Source organism: Leptodactylus fuscus, chromosome 2 (assembly GCF_031893055.1).
Source record: "Leptodactylus fuscus isolate aLepFus1 chromosome 2, aLepFus1.hap2, whole genome shotgun sequence".
In the NCBI taxonomy this organism is placed as follows: Eukaryota; Metazoa; Chordata; class Amphibia; order Anura; family Leptodactylidae; genus Leptodactylus; species Leptodactylus fuscus.
In genome coordinates, this window is record NC_134266.1 from 91991275 (window position 1) to 92008161 (window position 16887).

The 16887-nt window shown below is 43.9% G+C and overlaps 1 protein-coding gene across 1 annotated transcript in view; it reads left to right on the forward strand.

Moving 5' to 3' along the window:
- DYRK3 (dual specificity tyrosine phosphorylation regulated kinase 3) overlaps positions 1-16478 on the forward strand; it is a 313386-nt gene extending 296908 nt beyond the window's left edge. The window contains exon 4 of the transcript XR_012715048.1: positions 16468-16478. The gene's annotated coding sequence lies outside the window, so the exon portion shown is untranslated. The remainder of the gene's footprint in view (positions 1-16467) is intronic.
- Positions 16479-16887: the final 409 nt, after the last annotated feature.

Here is a 16887-nt window from a genome sequence, read left to right on the forward strand (position 1 = left end):
TCTTTGAATTCCCAGTCAGAAAATGGCACTATATAGCAGTAGCAAAAATTGTGGGTGCACGTAACCCCAATATATTCTTTGAATTCCCAGTCAGAAACTGGCACTATATACCAGTAGCAAAAATTGTGGGTGCACGTAACCCCGATATATTCTTTGAATTACCAGTCAGAAACTGGCACTATATACCAGTAGCAAAAATTGTGGGTGCACGTAACCCCAATATATTCTTTGAATTCCCAGTGAGACAATGGCACTATATACCAGTAGCAAAAATTGTGGGTGCACGTAACCCCAATATATTCTTTGAATTCCCAGTCAGAAACTGGCACTATATACCAGTAGCAAAAATTGTGGGTGCACGTAACCCCAATATATTCTTTGAATTCCCAGTCAGACAATGGCACTATATACCAGTAGCAAAAATTGTGGGTGCACGTAACCCCAATATATTCTTTGAATTCCCAGTGAGACAATGGCACTATATACCAGTAGCAAAAATTGTGGGTGCACGTAACCCCAATATATTCTTTGAATTCCCAGTGAGACAATGGCACTATATACCAGTAGCAAAAATTGTGGGTGCACGTAACACCAATATATTCTTTGAATTACCAGTCAGAAACTGGCACTATATGGCAGTAGCAAGAAATGAGGGTATTTGTAACCCCAATATATTCTTTGAATTCCCAGTCAGACAATGGCACTATATACCAGTAGCAAAAATTGTGGGTGCACGTAACCCCAATATATTCTTTGAATTCCCAGTCAGAAACTGGCACTATATACCAGTAGCAAAAATTGTGGGTGCACGTAACCCCAATATATTCTTTGAATTCCCAGTGAGACAATGGCACTATATACCAGTAGCAAAAATTGTGGGTGCACGTAACCCCAATATATTCTTTGAATTCCCAGTCAGACAATGGCACTATATACCAGTAGCAAAAATTGTGGGTGCACGTAACCCCAATATATTCTTTGAATTCCCAGTGAGACAATGGCACTATATACCAGTAGCAAAAATTGTGGGTGCACGTAACCCCAATATATTCTTTGAATTCCCAGTCAGACAATGGCACTATAAACCAGTAGCAAAAATTGTGGGTGCACATAACCCCAATATATTCTTTGAATTACCAGTCAGAAACTGGCACTATATACCAGTAGCAAAAATTGTGGGTGCATGTAACCCCAATATATTCTTTGAATTCCCAGTCAGACAATGGCACTATATACCAGTAGCAAAAATTGTGGGTGCATGTAACTCCTATATATTCTTTGAATTCCCAGTCAGAAACTGGCACTATATACCAGTAGCAAAAATTGTGGGTGCACATAACCCCAATATATTCTTTGAATTCCCAGTCAGAAACTGGCACTATATAGCAGTAGCAAAAATTGTGGGTGCACATAACCCCAATATATTCTTTGAATTCCCAGTCAGAAACTGGCACTATATAGCAGTAGCAATAATTGTGGGTGCACGTAACCCCAATATATTCTTTGAATTCCCAGTCAGACAATGGCACTATATAGCAGTAGCAAAAATTGTGGGTGCACGTAACCCCAATATATTCTTTGAATTCCCAGTCAGACAATGGCACTATATACCAGTAGCAAAAATTGTGGGTGCACGTAACCCCAATATATTCTTTGAATTCCCAGTCAGACAATGGCACTATATACCAGTAGCAAAAATTGTGGGTGTATATAGCCCCAATTCTATTGCTAGGGGACTTGCAGGGTATTTCTGAGGTGAAGGTGGGGGGGCACATCGTTGGAACGGGGATTTGGGGTGTATATATGGGGTATACGGGAATACACTGTCAGTGTATTCCATTCAGGATCCTGGGAAAGCTGGGTTGCGGCGATTGAGCCCGTCAGTGCCACGTTACACTGACAAGCTTCTCCCTGGAATTGAAGTTATATGTAACCCCAATATATTCTTTGAATTCCCAGTCAGACAATGGCACTATATGGCAGTAGCAAAAATAGTGGGTGTATATAGCCCCAATTCTATTGCTAGGGGACTTGCAGTGTATTTCTGGGGTGAAGGTGGGGGGGCACACCGTTGGAACGGGTATCGGGGGTATATATAGGGTATACGGGAATACACTGTCATTGTATTCCATTCAGGATCCTGGGAAAGCTGGGTTGCGGCGATTGAGCCCGTCAGTGCCACGTTACACTGACAAGCTTCTCCCTGGAATTTAGCTCTTACAAGAGCTGTTGTGGTTGTCTTCTCCTTCCTATCCTAGCCTGTCTCTGCCTACCCAGAATCTAAGCCCTAGCTAACTGGACGGAAACCTCCGTCCCCGGTGAATTGCAAGCTCAGAATGACGCGAAGCTGGGCGTCGCTGTTCTTTTAAATTAGAGGTCACATGTTTTCGGCAGCCAATGGGTTTTGCCTACTTTTTTCAACGTCACCGGTGTCGTAGTTCCTGTCCCACCTACCCTGCGCTGTTATTGGAGCAAAAAAGGCGCCAGGGAAGGTGGGAGGGGAATCGAGTAATGGCGCACTTTACCACGCGGTGTTCGATTCGATTCGAACATGCCGAACAGCCTAATATCCGATCGAACATGAGTTCGATAGAACACTGTTCGCTCATCTCTAATAATAATCCTTTAAAAGCAACCTTTATTAACAGAAATAAAAGAAATGCCTCTCTGGTAGTTCCTCTTCGCCCAGTCGGCCCACTGTTTCCCTTTCCATTCTCTCTTTTTTTTTTTTTGGTGTCTTTTTGAATCTGTGCGGAATAAGGTAAAAGCTTTACACACTTAATTCGTTATATGTAAAGGGTCATATTCACTGACCCACTTAGCTAGTGTTTCAAATGTCTGTTCTTCTATTCATTTTGCCCCACCCTTTAAAAAAAAGACATGCGATTGAACATAGACAACATACTTTATATCAAGCCATGTATCAGATTAACCTGGTGAAAGGACACTAAATCCTGAACACTAATTTAAAAATACCAAAACCATACATCATATGTGATAATTTATCTTTCTCGGCATTTATTGGTAACATGATGCTTAGTTTTATGTTTTGGGTAAAAATACACATGCTTTTCATGCCCTGAATGTATCACATTGTGTAAGTCTATAAAAGAGAAAGATTATCAGTAATAACCTGAATTACAGCATGCAATGCCAGTCAGCTGTATGAAAAGCTGACAAGATATGTATTTCCTTAAATTATGAAAGGCATGGCTTCTAAGAACTAACTATAAGAGTAAGATCTGTTGCTTCTTTTACTATGTGCTTTTATTTTTTATACCGCTTGTTTTGTGTTTCAGGTACCACAGGTTTGTTTGGTCATTAGATTCGTTGTACCCTGTAGATTATCAGCATTTTTCTTCATGTTTTCTTTACAGAAAAAATGGTCAAAGAGAGTTGTGTGAGGGAGTTTTTGTTTCAATAAAAAAATTCTTATGTGTTTTTAATCATTTTTATTACAACTTTAGTTGACAGCATCCATTACTAAATAGGGTCTTATAGTTAATCAGTAAAAAGGTTAACATTAACGCCTCCAATTACTACCAGGGGAGATGGGAAGAGTCAGGTATTACCCAGTAACCAACTAGCTATTGATGGTCATGTACTAAGATGACTAGAGGCTAGTATTGTTAGGCTGAGAATGACCAAAAACCTTACCATCCTGGTGATGCTTAAAGAAATAATTAAAAAGAAAATCACATGGGGTTTTCATAACAAAGCTGATACAATATAACATCACCAAAGAGGGAAGGCCTTCATTTTTTGGCATTCTCATCCTAATAATACCAGCCTGTGGTCGTCCTAGTACCATCACCTGAGAGTTGGTGGTCAATAGCGAGTTACCATATATGCCGTTTGGACAGCTGCACAGAGTCCAATGTTCCCAAGCGACACATCCAAAATGCCTACATAATAATCCACCACTGGCAAAGCCTATTTTCAACAAATGCAGTGCAAATCTCCATTAGAGCAGTACAGCTCATACTACCATCAGGGCCCTGTCGCTGGTAGTAGACATTTCACTCTCCTTAAGGAGTTTAAGTTAACAGACACACACTCTAAGTGCCTGCCCCTTCTTCTCTTGTCTTCCTCACATAACTGCATGTTGTAGGGATGAAAAGGAGAGGGAAATGAAGCTACAACAATCTACAGAGGGTCTGCTGGGAACTGAGCAAAAGTTTGTTGCATGAACATAGGAGATACTGTTAGACTCCCAGATCTTTGACATCTGTGCAATGCATGTTTCTGCCATGTTCAGTAGTGTAACAATAGCGGTTGCAAGGGGTGCGACCATGACTGCCACCAATGTATCTATATTTAATAAACTGGGTAGATTGTTACATATTGTAACTAGAGATGAGCGAGTAGTGAAATATTCAATATTCGTTTCGAGTAGTCCCTTAATATTCAACTATTCGACCGAATATCGAATCTCATTATAGTCTATGGGGAAAAAAGGTTTGTTTCAGGGGAAACCACAATTCGACTAAGGAAGAGTCACCAAGTGCACAATGACACCCCAGGAAATGATGCCAACACCTCTGGAATGCAACTGGGACAGCAAGTGAAGCATGCCTGGGTACATCTAACACGCCCAAGTCCCAGTATTACCCCAATATCACAGCCTATCAACTAGACACTTTCCAAACTGCGGGAGTTGACTTTGAGGAACCCTTGGGTTTTGGAGATGGTACTGCATCAAGGGTCTCTGCTGCTCATACACCCTGCTCAACATGTGGTATGTCGAGTTCCAGTGTGTGGGGACGTCGCCCAACAGCCGGTGTTTGGGCAGATGTAGGCACTGGAGGCTAGCAGCGGCTACTGTTGACTTACGAAAGTGGGCGTACAAGCGCTGCACTTTGACCAGTAGCTCATGAACGTTGGAGTACATTTTTAAAAACCGTTGCACCACTAAGTTGAAAACGTGGGCCAGGCATAGAACGTGTTGGAGGCTGGCAAGATCCAGAGCCGCTACCAAGTTTCGGCCATTATCGCACACGACCATGCCTGGGCCCAGGTGCAGCGGCGCAAACCACATTGCCGTCTCATCGAGGATGGCATTCCTCACCTCGGAGGCAGTGTGCTATCTGTTCCCCAAGCTGATGAGCTTTAGCATGGCCTACTGACGTCTCCCCATGCCAGCGCTGCAGTGTTTCCAGCTCGCAGCTGGGGTTGATGTTATAGCCGAGGAGGAGGAAGAGGAGGAGGAGGGGGAGGGTGGTTCTGAACCCCTGCTATGAATCTTGGACAGGGAGAGGAGGTAGGCCTCCCCACTTTGCGACCCGGTCCCAGCCTCCACTACATTCACCCAGTGTGCCGTGATATGTAGCGTCCCTGTACGCATGCACTTGTCCGTGCGTCGGTGGTCAAGTGGACCTTAGTGCAAAGTGCGGAACTAAGGGCACGCCTGATGTTACGCGACACGTGCTGGTGCAAGGCGGAGACAGCACACCGGGAAAAGTAGTGATGGCTAGGGACGGCATAGCGAGGTGCCGCAGCTGCCATCAGGTCACGGAAGGCCTGAGTCTCCACAAACCTGCAACGAACAGCAACATTTCCTGGGCCAGCAGTTTGCAGATGTGCCCATTCAAGGCTTGGGCATGTGGGTGGGTTGTGCTATACTTTTGCCTGCACTCAAACGCCTGGGAGATGGTGGGTTGCTGGGAAGAGGCGCATGATGGTGTAGGAGAAGGAGCGGAGGCAGGAAAAGGGGAGGATGAGGGTGAAGTCCCCAAAGTGACAGAGGCAGATGTGGAGGTGTCCTGGCTGGTGGTCTGGACTGCAGCAACAGCACTGGACACAGTGGAAGAGGCAGTGGCGGCAAGGCCGGACGACAATTGTCCTGCGTTTTCTCTCTCCTACTGAGCCCAGTGTTTGCCTTACAAATGACGGTGCATACCTGAGGTGGTAAGGTTGCTCTTTTCAGAGCCCCTACTCAGTTTGGAATTGCACAGTGTGCAAACCACACTAAATTTGTCCTCCGCTCATACATTGAAAAACCTCCACACCATGGAGAAACGTGGCCTGGATGGGGGAGTTTTTCTGGAGTGGCTAGGACAGGGAACATCTTGGGGCTTTCTGGGTCTGCCCTGGCTTCGCCGAACAGAGCGTACTGCGCAGGTGTCTGACGTCCAGCCAAAGAAGGAAGGGGAGGATGCAGAAGAAGACAGGCGGAGCTGGAGTCGGTTTTCGAGCAGCAATGGGGACGCCCCCATCACATCTCCTGCGCTGGGGGACGCCCCCATCGCTGGGAGAGAACTGATTAACATACCGGTACAAACCGGTGTTTCGAACGAACGGCGCGGCGGAGATCACTTCCAAAGGTAGGAGACGAATAGCCTTTATAAAGGCTATTCCGATGTGTTACCTAGAAAAAAAAGTTTTTTAATGGTAGAATCCCTTTAATGTAGCCATCAAGCCAGGGATTGTAGAGAAGCGCAATGCTGGCTGCCCCTCACCAGTAGCCATTGGATGTAGCTTGACCACAACCGCCGGCCTCGTCCCCATCCCTTTGCGCTAGCCTTGCGCATTTTGAGATGTATACAAATGTGTTTTTTGTGTGAGTTGACAAACTGATGGATCGTATACAAAAATTTTTTTTTTGTATACACAGAGGGTAGATATATTGGACTTATATACTGCCGTGTATACAGAATAACAGTATACAGCTTTCTTATTACCCCTATGGGACAGATATACAGAGTATACCACTAGTGGAAAATTTGAGCCCTAAAAAGGGCTTTTGTGAAATTGCATGAGCTAAGTGTATATACTAGTGGGGTATATACACTGGTGAAGTAGTTTAGCTCTTAAAAGAGCTGTTGGTTTTAATTTTTCCTGCCTATCCAAACCTAAATCCTCTCCAGTGGCGGATCCAGACTTTGCAGGGCCCTGGGTAATTGACTTTGGCCGGCCCTACTTACCGGGGGGTCTGGGAGGTATGGAATACCCCCCCAGGGGAACGGGGAGTCTGGGGGACCCCCCAGGATTTTTTGAAAACATTAGCCCTAAAAATGCGTTTTTGAGGCGATTTTTTTAACTAGTGACGCTAGGTTCACACTAGTACCCGGAGTCCGTTCTGAGTTTCCGTCTTCTGCATGCAGAAGACAGAAGGCTGTCAGATCGGGTCCGACCGTGAGCGCCAGTGAGCATTTTATGCTCTCCGCCGCGAAACCGGATTTTTTAAACCGGACACAGAGTTTTAAAAAAAACGGTTTTGCGGCGGACAGCACAAAACGCTCACCGGTGTTCACAGCCGGACACCTTTCTAACCCATACGTCCCAACTTTTGAAGATTAGTAAGAGGGACAAAATGTGCGGCTCTGCCCACTTTTATGTTGACCCAGTCTCATTCATTTTTCATGCGATCCCACACAGTATAATCCTCCTAGAGTCACCTGTAAATTATATGTTCCCCCTCCATCTTTCCCCTAGTTTCATATACACCCTTCATCTGCCCCTAGTCTCATGTCCCCCCTCCATCTCTGCCCCTAGTTTCATGTCCCCCTCCTCCATCTCTGTCCCCAGTTTCATGTCCCCCCTGTTTCTGCCCAGTTAATGCCATTCTCCCCACTTCATCTGCCCCAGTGTCATGCTGTTCTCCCCCCCACCTTCATCTGCCCACAGTTTGATGGCCCCCACGTCTCTGCCCCAGTGTCATGCCGTTCTTTCCCCTCTTCATCTGCCCCAGTGTCATGCCATTCTTCCCCCCTTCATCTGCCTCAGTGTCATGCTGTTCTTCCCCCCTTCATCTGCCCCAGTGTCATGCCGTTCTTCCCCCTTCATCTGCCTCAGTGTCATGCCGTTCTTCCCCCTTCATCTGCCCCAGTGTCATGCCATTCTTCCCCTCTTCATCTGCCTCAGTGTCATGCCGTTCTTCCCCCCCATCTGCCCCCAGTTTCATGGGTCCCCTACATTATGTTCCACCTTAATGTTTAACACAAAAAAACACAATCACCTTCCATCGCTCCCCGCCGCTCTCTCACTCATACACATAGTTGTAGGCGCGATGTGACGTCATCACATCGCGCCTACAAATGCCGGAGCGCAGAGTTAAAGCAGGAGAAATCGGGACATACCTCCCGCCGACCAGGACCGTTGTGTTAGGATCCGCCCCTGATCCTCTCTCACCCTTAGCACAATGTCTCTACCTATCTATCTCCAAACCGCAAATGACACGAACATGACTGCCACTATTCTTATAAATCGGAAGTTATATGATTTCTCCAGCCAATATTTGATCGAATATCTACTCGATGGAACGATATTCACTCGTCTCTAATTGTAACCACTTAATATATGGGTGCATAGGCTGAGTGTGATATTCTTGTGAGTAAAAATACTGTACAAGGCACCTTTTGCAGAGGTCGAGGACTAGGAGCCCGCTAGCCTTCCTTGATCATGGATCCACCCGGAGATTCATCTGTTCCCCTGGAGCTTCAGTCCAACACTGATTGTTAGTATTAGACTTATTTAGGATCAGGGAGCATTTCAGAGATATTACACATAGTGAGGACACATTAGTATTGGACTGGAGTGAACCAGAAGTAAACCCACATTTGGAAACAACCCAGGCCTCGGGGAAAACTTAGCCCCTCTGCTGCCTAACTATAAAAAGGCATCCGCCCCAAAGAAAAGACACCCAACCGAGCTATCCTTGGTTACATGATTAAAATGGTAGGACACATGGGGCCATTTTCAGATTAAGAAAATCTCCATATTTGACCCCCACACAGTACACAACCAACTTTTTTGGCCCCCACTTAGTATATGACCCCCTTGTTTTTGGCCCCCACACAGTATATGATCCCCTTATTTACTCCCCAGTATATGACCTCCCTTTTCACCCCTCAAGTACATCAACTAAACAGTATATGACCTCCTTTTTGTCCCTCCACATTATATGGCACTCCTTTTATTGCTCCCCCAGTATAAAGAACCCTTTTTGCATCCTCCCACAAAATATGACTTGGCCCCCACACAGTAGATGCCCACTATTTCCCCCCACAGTATATGGCACCCCTTTTTTGTCCTCCCCTACAATATATGACTCCCTTTTTTTGGCCTCCACACAGTATATAACCCCCTATTTTTGAACCCACAGTATAGGGCGCCCCACTTTTGCTCCCCACAGAGCAGGACCCTCTTTTTTTGCCCCCTCACAGTATATGGCCCCCTTTTTTGACCCCCTGTTTATGATTTTTTTTGGCCTCTTCCCACACTATATGACCTCTTTTTTGGCCTCTTCACACAATAAATGACCTACTTTTTGGCCTCCCCCCACAGTATATGGCACCCCCTTTTTGCATCCCCCAGTATATGACCTCTTTTTTTTGGCCTCCCCATAGTATAAGGCCTCCCCCTCAGTATGTGACCCCTTTTTTGCCCCACAAAATATATGGCACCCCTTTTTTGTCCCCCTCTCCACAGTATATAACCTCCTTTTTTTGCCTTCCTCCCACAGTATAAAATTTGCCCCATAGCAAATTTTTGACTTGAGTGCTCTATGGAATATCACCCCCTTTTCTGGCCCCCGCACAGTATAACACCCCATTTATACATAATGTTCCAAAGTGGCCTCCACACAGTATAATGTGACATAACGGACTCTCCACAGTATAATGTTCAATAGCGGCCCTTACACACAGTATTATGTTTCATCATGGCCCCCATGGTGTTTGTTACAAATACTGTAAAAATTTCAATTTTGACAGAACCCGAAATTTTGGGGGTACACCACTCACAAACTAATATTACACTCTGGGTGTTTTTGCAGACCCCAGAGTATAATATATATAATGATGTATATAATGTATATAATGTGTATATGATGTATATAATGTGTATATGAGTATATGTGTATAATGTATGTAATGATTGGTGGCCCAGGGGAGGTGAAAAACATAAAAACCAGTGTTACTTCTCCTGTGAGACTCCCTGCTGTTTTTGGTCCTCTTAAATGACATCACAGACGTGGGTTATGCTGACGTCATCATGAGTTGCGATGCTGTCCTGACCTACATGACGTCTTTGTCACTATAGCAGCCGAAGACAGCATGAAGTCGTGCCGGAGATGTGAGTAACACTGTTTTTATGTTTGCTCACCTTCCCTGGACCTCTGATCACGATACTCTGGGGTCTGAAAAAGCTCGCCCAACAAATACTCTTGCCATGGGAATCAGTAAATAAATATGGCCCGTTGCAACCTATTTAAAAAAAAAAAAAGAGAAAAAAAGAAAAAAGCAACAGGGTCCCACTAGGCCACTACAGCTGCTATGGCGGTACTTACGCCACTGGTGCCAGGGTAATAATTGGGGGGCTTGGCACTAAGCTCCACCTTAGTTATGGATGATGTCAGTCAAAAAGCAGCCATTATTAAGGTGGTAATAAAGTATTTAAAAAAAAAAAAAAAAAAAAAATTATTGATGGAGTGTAACAAATCCGAGTTAAACAATCCCATGGAGCCTAAAAATCAAAAGCACACAAAAATCTGCAGTACTTGAATTTACTATTCGCCTGCATGACGGGATCTGTGATCTTTTAGGCCTCATGCACACGACCTTACTTTTTATCTGCAATACGGATTTTAGTATGATGACATTCATTTTTATGGTCCCATACACACAGCTGTCATTTTTGCGGCTTTGTGTCCAGATCCTATACCTGTGTGTCTGCAGCACACTCCACTCATTTCAATGTATGGGTCAGTGAAACTCATGGCTGACACAAATACCAATGTGTGTTTTCTGTTCCCCTTATATCAACGCGTACACTACACATAGTATCCATGCATAACATTTCAAGAAATAAAGGAAATAATATACTGAACTACAATTCTGAAGAATGTTCTGACTGTATTTAGCATTTGAGATGGCAGTCTTATGCTTTTTCATAATTAATTAATCATCAGTTTCTGGTAATGCTGTGTCATGAATATTTATAGATAGAGCTTTGCCATTTAACCATCTGCCATATCTTTTGTCTCACATGGGTATTAATACTTTTATAATAATACGTCTATAATCCCACACAAATCGTTAAAAATAGCTGCAGAAAGTTAAAGCAATGATTCAGCAAATGCGTCTGAAAATAGAAATTGTGCAATATGCGTGCAAGAACTGTATATTCTACAGCAAAAACCAACTATGATTCCCTCTGTTTCTTAAAGGAACTTGTCTCCTTAGATTTTCACCCTTAAATAAAGACATGACTGCAAACATGTTGAAATGTACATTCTAAATCTAAGATGTTAACTCAGTGTTCCCCTACTGATTTATAATTAACATCTGAAGATTTCCTGCCATTAGGCGAGAAAGGTCCGATGTGCGCTATTCTGTAGAGAACAGTCCGGCTTATTTATGAGGAACTGTCCAGCAACGCACTTTCCCCCATTGTGTGAATGATGGCTTCTTTCTCTTCTATAGGGTGTGGGGAAAGTAGCTCGGTAGCAGCAGTAGTGCGGACCCAAACAGTCAAGACACGGACACAAAATATACAGCAAACTGGTTTATTTAGAAAAAAAAAAAACCTGGAAAATACAGAAAAATTGACTTCAGGCACAAAATGAGAAAAAACAAAATACAGCCTAAACTTCAGGAAAAAAAATTAAAAACCTGCTCGTCTGAGCAGCTAACTAAACATAACGGATAACCTAACTATACGTATGGCTTACTTCCAGCCACACAAACAAAACAAGTGTAATATTGTCTCACTGGACTCAGGGTTACAGGACAGAACCGTACACTACCTTTCACCTTATGGAACTGCCATGAACTGCAGGATCTGCAGCCTTTTATGGGTCAGTAATGAGCCCAGGATCTATATCTGTGCTGAGGCCTACTCCTGATCCGCCCTGTACCACACATATGTCAGAAACCTGGGGCTGATATATCTGGACTCCAGCACTCTGCCTGTCACCTTCTCACAAGGGCTACGAAATCTTGGACCTGTGCAGTCAAACATTCAGGCATAGAATAGCAGATGTGACATCACACACTCAGTGCCGCATGACTTGAAATTACAGGTTTATAGGAGAAGATGGAGACAGAAGTGTCCTGCGGCGGTGTTACAACTGGTCCGGGTGACATCACACTGCTAATTTACATAGTCGGGGTAAATTTTTAAAGCGATGTATAGATGAAACTGTGAACTGTGTATAATGGATTGGCCCCATGGTAGTGTCATGGGCATGGCATGGTTTGGTGGGGTAAATGTTGGTAACAGATTTCTTTTAAGGTTACTTCAGTTCATTTTTCTCTGACTCAACAGATCATATTTCCTGAATTTCTTATAATGAAAACTCCAATGCAAAGTAATGCTACAGTAAAACTTTCTAGGATTGTTCAGCAGAGAAAAGGTATTGGCTGAGCAGCTGCTGTCTCACGGCATTGCTAGTGAAGCGCGTTGTGCAACTTGCTATAACACATGCTAAATGCAAAAGTCAAACAATCTAATGCTAGGTTCACATTAGCATTCACAGATTCCATCCCCCATTCTGCTTATAATATGCAAACAGGACTTTTCTGGTGGAAACCTGCAGATTCCATTATACTCTATGTGTTACACGGGTATCCCCTTGTAACCGCTTTTTAAAGGGATCCTATCATTAAAACACAATTTTTTCTCACTAACACATAGGAATAGCCTTAAGAAAGGCTATTCTCCTCCTACCTTTAGATGTCTTCTCCGCGGGGACGCGCCTTGTACTGTTTGAGCCCTGGGGCCCACCCCCAGTGCTGCGAGAGTACTCATTTACATATTGACAAAAACTGGTATTTCTACCGAACGGCGGTGCGGAGAAGACATCTAAAGGTCCTACGTGGTAGTGAGAAAAAAATTGTGTTTTAATGATAGGATCCCTTTAAGCAGATAGGATTTCCTGAATGCTAGTGTGAACCTAGTGTAAAATGTTTAAAAAAAATCATACTGATGTTAAGCTACAACACACAAGCCCTTACTAAGTATATGATGTGCAAATACTCCTCCCCTATGGCCCTTTATATAAATTCTCCCCCTCCCTTATAATTAGTGGTGAACCTAGCCTCTCTGCTGCCTGAGGCGGACGATCGAAATGTTCATCTTTTGATCGTCAGCCAAAGACAGCAGGAAGGGGGGGGGACATTACAATAAATACAATGCAGTAATACTCACAGGAGACGTCTCCCCACATTTCCAGTCTCTTCCCTTTGGACCGCTATGACCACTTCTTTCAGCTGTGACTTGACTCTGTAAAGTTTGAAACATAGACATCTTTGACTCCTCAATTCTCCACGCACCCAAACCCTATATATGTATATACACACACACACATATATATATATAAATATATATATATATATATATATATATATATATATATATATATATATATATATATCCCACAGCGGCCCCTGCAGCCTATATTATGCATAATAGAGGTTACAGGGGCCACAGTGGAACCTTCAAGCTCCACAGTTGCACACCCATGAACTATTATTATACTCAGGGGTTTTTTCAGACCCCCGAGTATAATAATCGGAGCCCCAGGTGAGATGAGGGAACATAATAAACACTGTTACTCACCTCTCCGGGACCCGATGTTAAAGAGGACCTTTCATGGGTTTGGGCAAAGACAGTTCTATATACTGCTGGAAAGCTGACAGTGCGCTGAATTCACTGTCGGCTTTCCCGATCTGTGCCCCAGGTGAAGAGCTATTGGTGCCGGTACCGTAATTCTTCACAGTCAGAAGGGCGTTCCTGACAGTCTGTCAGGAACGTCCTTCTTCCCAGCAGGGCCTATCATGCTGTGCTGTGTGAGCCCCCTCCCTCTGCTCACAGTACTCGTCCATAGAAGAGCACTATTAGGAGGGGAGGGAGCGTTCCTCCCCACTCACACAGTACAGCGATATAGGCGCTGCTGGGAAGAAGGACATTCCTGACAGACTGTCAGGAACGCCCTTCTGACTGTGAAGAGTTACGGTACCGGCACCAATAGCTCTTCACCCGGGGCACAGATCGGGAAAGCCGACAGTGCACTGAATTCAGCGCACTGTCAGCTTTCCAGCGGTATATAAAACTGCCTGTGCCCAAACCCATGAAAGGTCCTCTTTAAAGCAGGCAGGCTTCAGGCCTATATGGTAATGCCCAGACATCACGTGGTCTGGGATATTACCATATAGGCCCGAAGCCTGCCCTAGCAGTACCATACAGGCCAAAGCCTGTGTTAGCAGTAACAGGCTATTACTACTAGCACAGGCTTCGGGCCTATATGGTACTGCTAGGGCAGGCTTTGGGCCTATATGGTAATATTCCAGACCACGTGACGTCTGGGCATTACCATATAGGCCCGAAGCCTGCTAGGAGTAACATCAGATCCCGGAGAGGTAAGTAACATTGTTTATTATGTTCCCTCACCTCACCTGGGGGGCGGCCTGCCCGGGCCTACTCACTGCTGGCCTCCGCGGCCTATAGTACAAGGGGAAGCGGGGGCAGCAGTGAGCAGGTCTGGGGAGGTAGGTAAATAGGCCGCTACCTGCTGGAGATACTCCAGCAGGTAGTGGCCTATTATAAAACAAAAAAAGAAGTTTTATACTTACCGATCTTGTTGTTGCTCCCACGCTCCCACGTTGATACCTAGACGTCTGAGTACGTGTCAGCATGCGTAGGCGGCCTAGTGACGCCGCCTACGCAGATGCGTAGACGTCTGAACCAGCGCAGAGAGAAGCAGCTCTCCTGCGCTGGTTCAAAGTAAAAAAAAAAAAAAAAAAAAGCAATAAAAGAAAAAAAAAAAAGTCGCCCGTGTGCCGCCCCCCTCCCGTGCGCCGCCCGAAGCGGCCGCCTCACGTCGCCTCATTAGAGGTGCAGCGCTGCTTATAATGTTATACTCTAACAGTCCTAATATGAAAAAAAAATATAGGTTAGCCCATTTCAATCCAATGCATCTTATTGACAAGCTGCGCGCTATCACATGAAGTATTTTAGATATTGTGAATTACCTAATGTCTATCATGTTTCCATCCAACTATTACGTACTTGAATTTATAGAATAGGACTTGGAGTTAATGTGCTTGGAAAGAATTACTGTTGAATGTTGTCATTTGAGATAGCTTTTAAGATAATGGCTTATAATAGGTCTGAAAACCAGCTACACATATGGCTGACAACAGAGCTTCTGTACACTAGATGCTATCTTGGTTTGAAATACGTAGTAGAAGCATGTGACAAAGCTATGTCTCTACGTATTGGAAAAATGGAGTGCATATTCATTGGGACAGATTTACAATGTGTTTTAGGCTGAAGCCACACGTTGCAAAAAAACAAAACAAAACACCACGGCAAAAAATACTGTGTTTTACAGTACCTGCAAAGTGAATGGGGTTCTGGCTAATTCCATACAGAAATTACAAAAAAAAATCTGCAGTGGAGAAGTTGCGTTTTTAAAAAAGCCCATGTTTTTCAAAATTGGAGCATGTGAGTTATACTGATGGAAACTCTGGCGTTCTCTGTATGGGTGTAGTAAGGGCAGAAAGTCCACCAAGGAGAACTATATGAAAAAGCAACGAAAAATATGATACTTTCCAGTGTTTTTTTTTTTCTGCAGTTTTTTCCTGCGTCTCGCTACATCGGGCCTTAACCTTAGACACTTTCCATTTCATTTAAGAACGGGCATGACTTAAAGGGAAAGAAACATGGCTTATCAGGAAAGGTCTGGTCAAAATGCACCAAATTGCACTAAAATATAGCTACAGAAATGGTCTAAAGTAAAGCAAGCAGCGGCATAAATCTATGAAATGCCTAGCTTTCTTTGTGCCTGCCTTGCTTTCTCCATGAGATTCTACAGTGCTGTGCAAAAAATGTAGGCAGGTGGGGAAAAAATGTTGCAAAATAAAAATGCCTTCAAGGTGGCCACACTTAATATTGATTTGATAGATTTTTCTTGTGTTTAATCTTGATTTTGCTGATTTACAAAAATAAACTAAGAAACACTTTTTGAAAGAATTTTTACTTTGCAGCATATTTTCCACGCCTGCCTAAAACTTTAGCATGACACTATATGATTGCACTGGGCTATGCTCTGCCAATGATCTTGAATTTTTTTGTGTTGCATAAAAGATGCAAAGGTATGTGCTCAGATTATATCATTTCTGAAGCCAGTTGTGAATCATGATGGGAGAGGAAGTATGAAGGTATAACAGACAGGTTCTTCTCCTCAATTTGTCTTCAATCCACTCCTGGTTTTAGCTTCAAAAACTAAATGTAAAAACCTGAACATGTAAATTCACCATAATAACTGATTGACAAATTCAATTGCCTGGGGCAAAATATAGGAAAAATTGTTCATGATGTTTACTCTTAAAATTGGCTTATGTAATAGACCTATTGGGCCAATTTCACAAGGGGGCATGAAGTCCATGAAGTACGACCTTACTGTAGCTTTTATGCCTATAATGTAGTGCCGATGTAGTGGTGACAGACATAGGAGACACTCAGCTGTTTACTTGAAAGTCTTGTAACAAATACAAGTAGGTATATATGAGCAGAATGTAAAACAACTGGTAAACTGTAACTCCCTGTCTTTACTGAAGAGCGTATGGGGAGGGAGCCCAGCTGTGGTGACTCTTTGCAGATGTACAATACAGCAAGGGGTACTTCACTTATTTACTATCCACCTACATGACTGAAATGCACCCGCAGCTATATAGAAGTGAATGGAACACTGATCACACTAGTACACTGGTGCTACATTCACAAGGAGATCTTGAGGGACTTTTGGTCCCTCGTCCTCCTGATCAATGGTAGACCTGGCAGTTAAACTGGGGCAACTATAGCTGACAGGTCCCCCTCCAGCTACTCCCACGGTTTAATGTCCCCCTCCAGTTGTCAACAGTTTAATGTCTCCCTTTATATCCC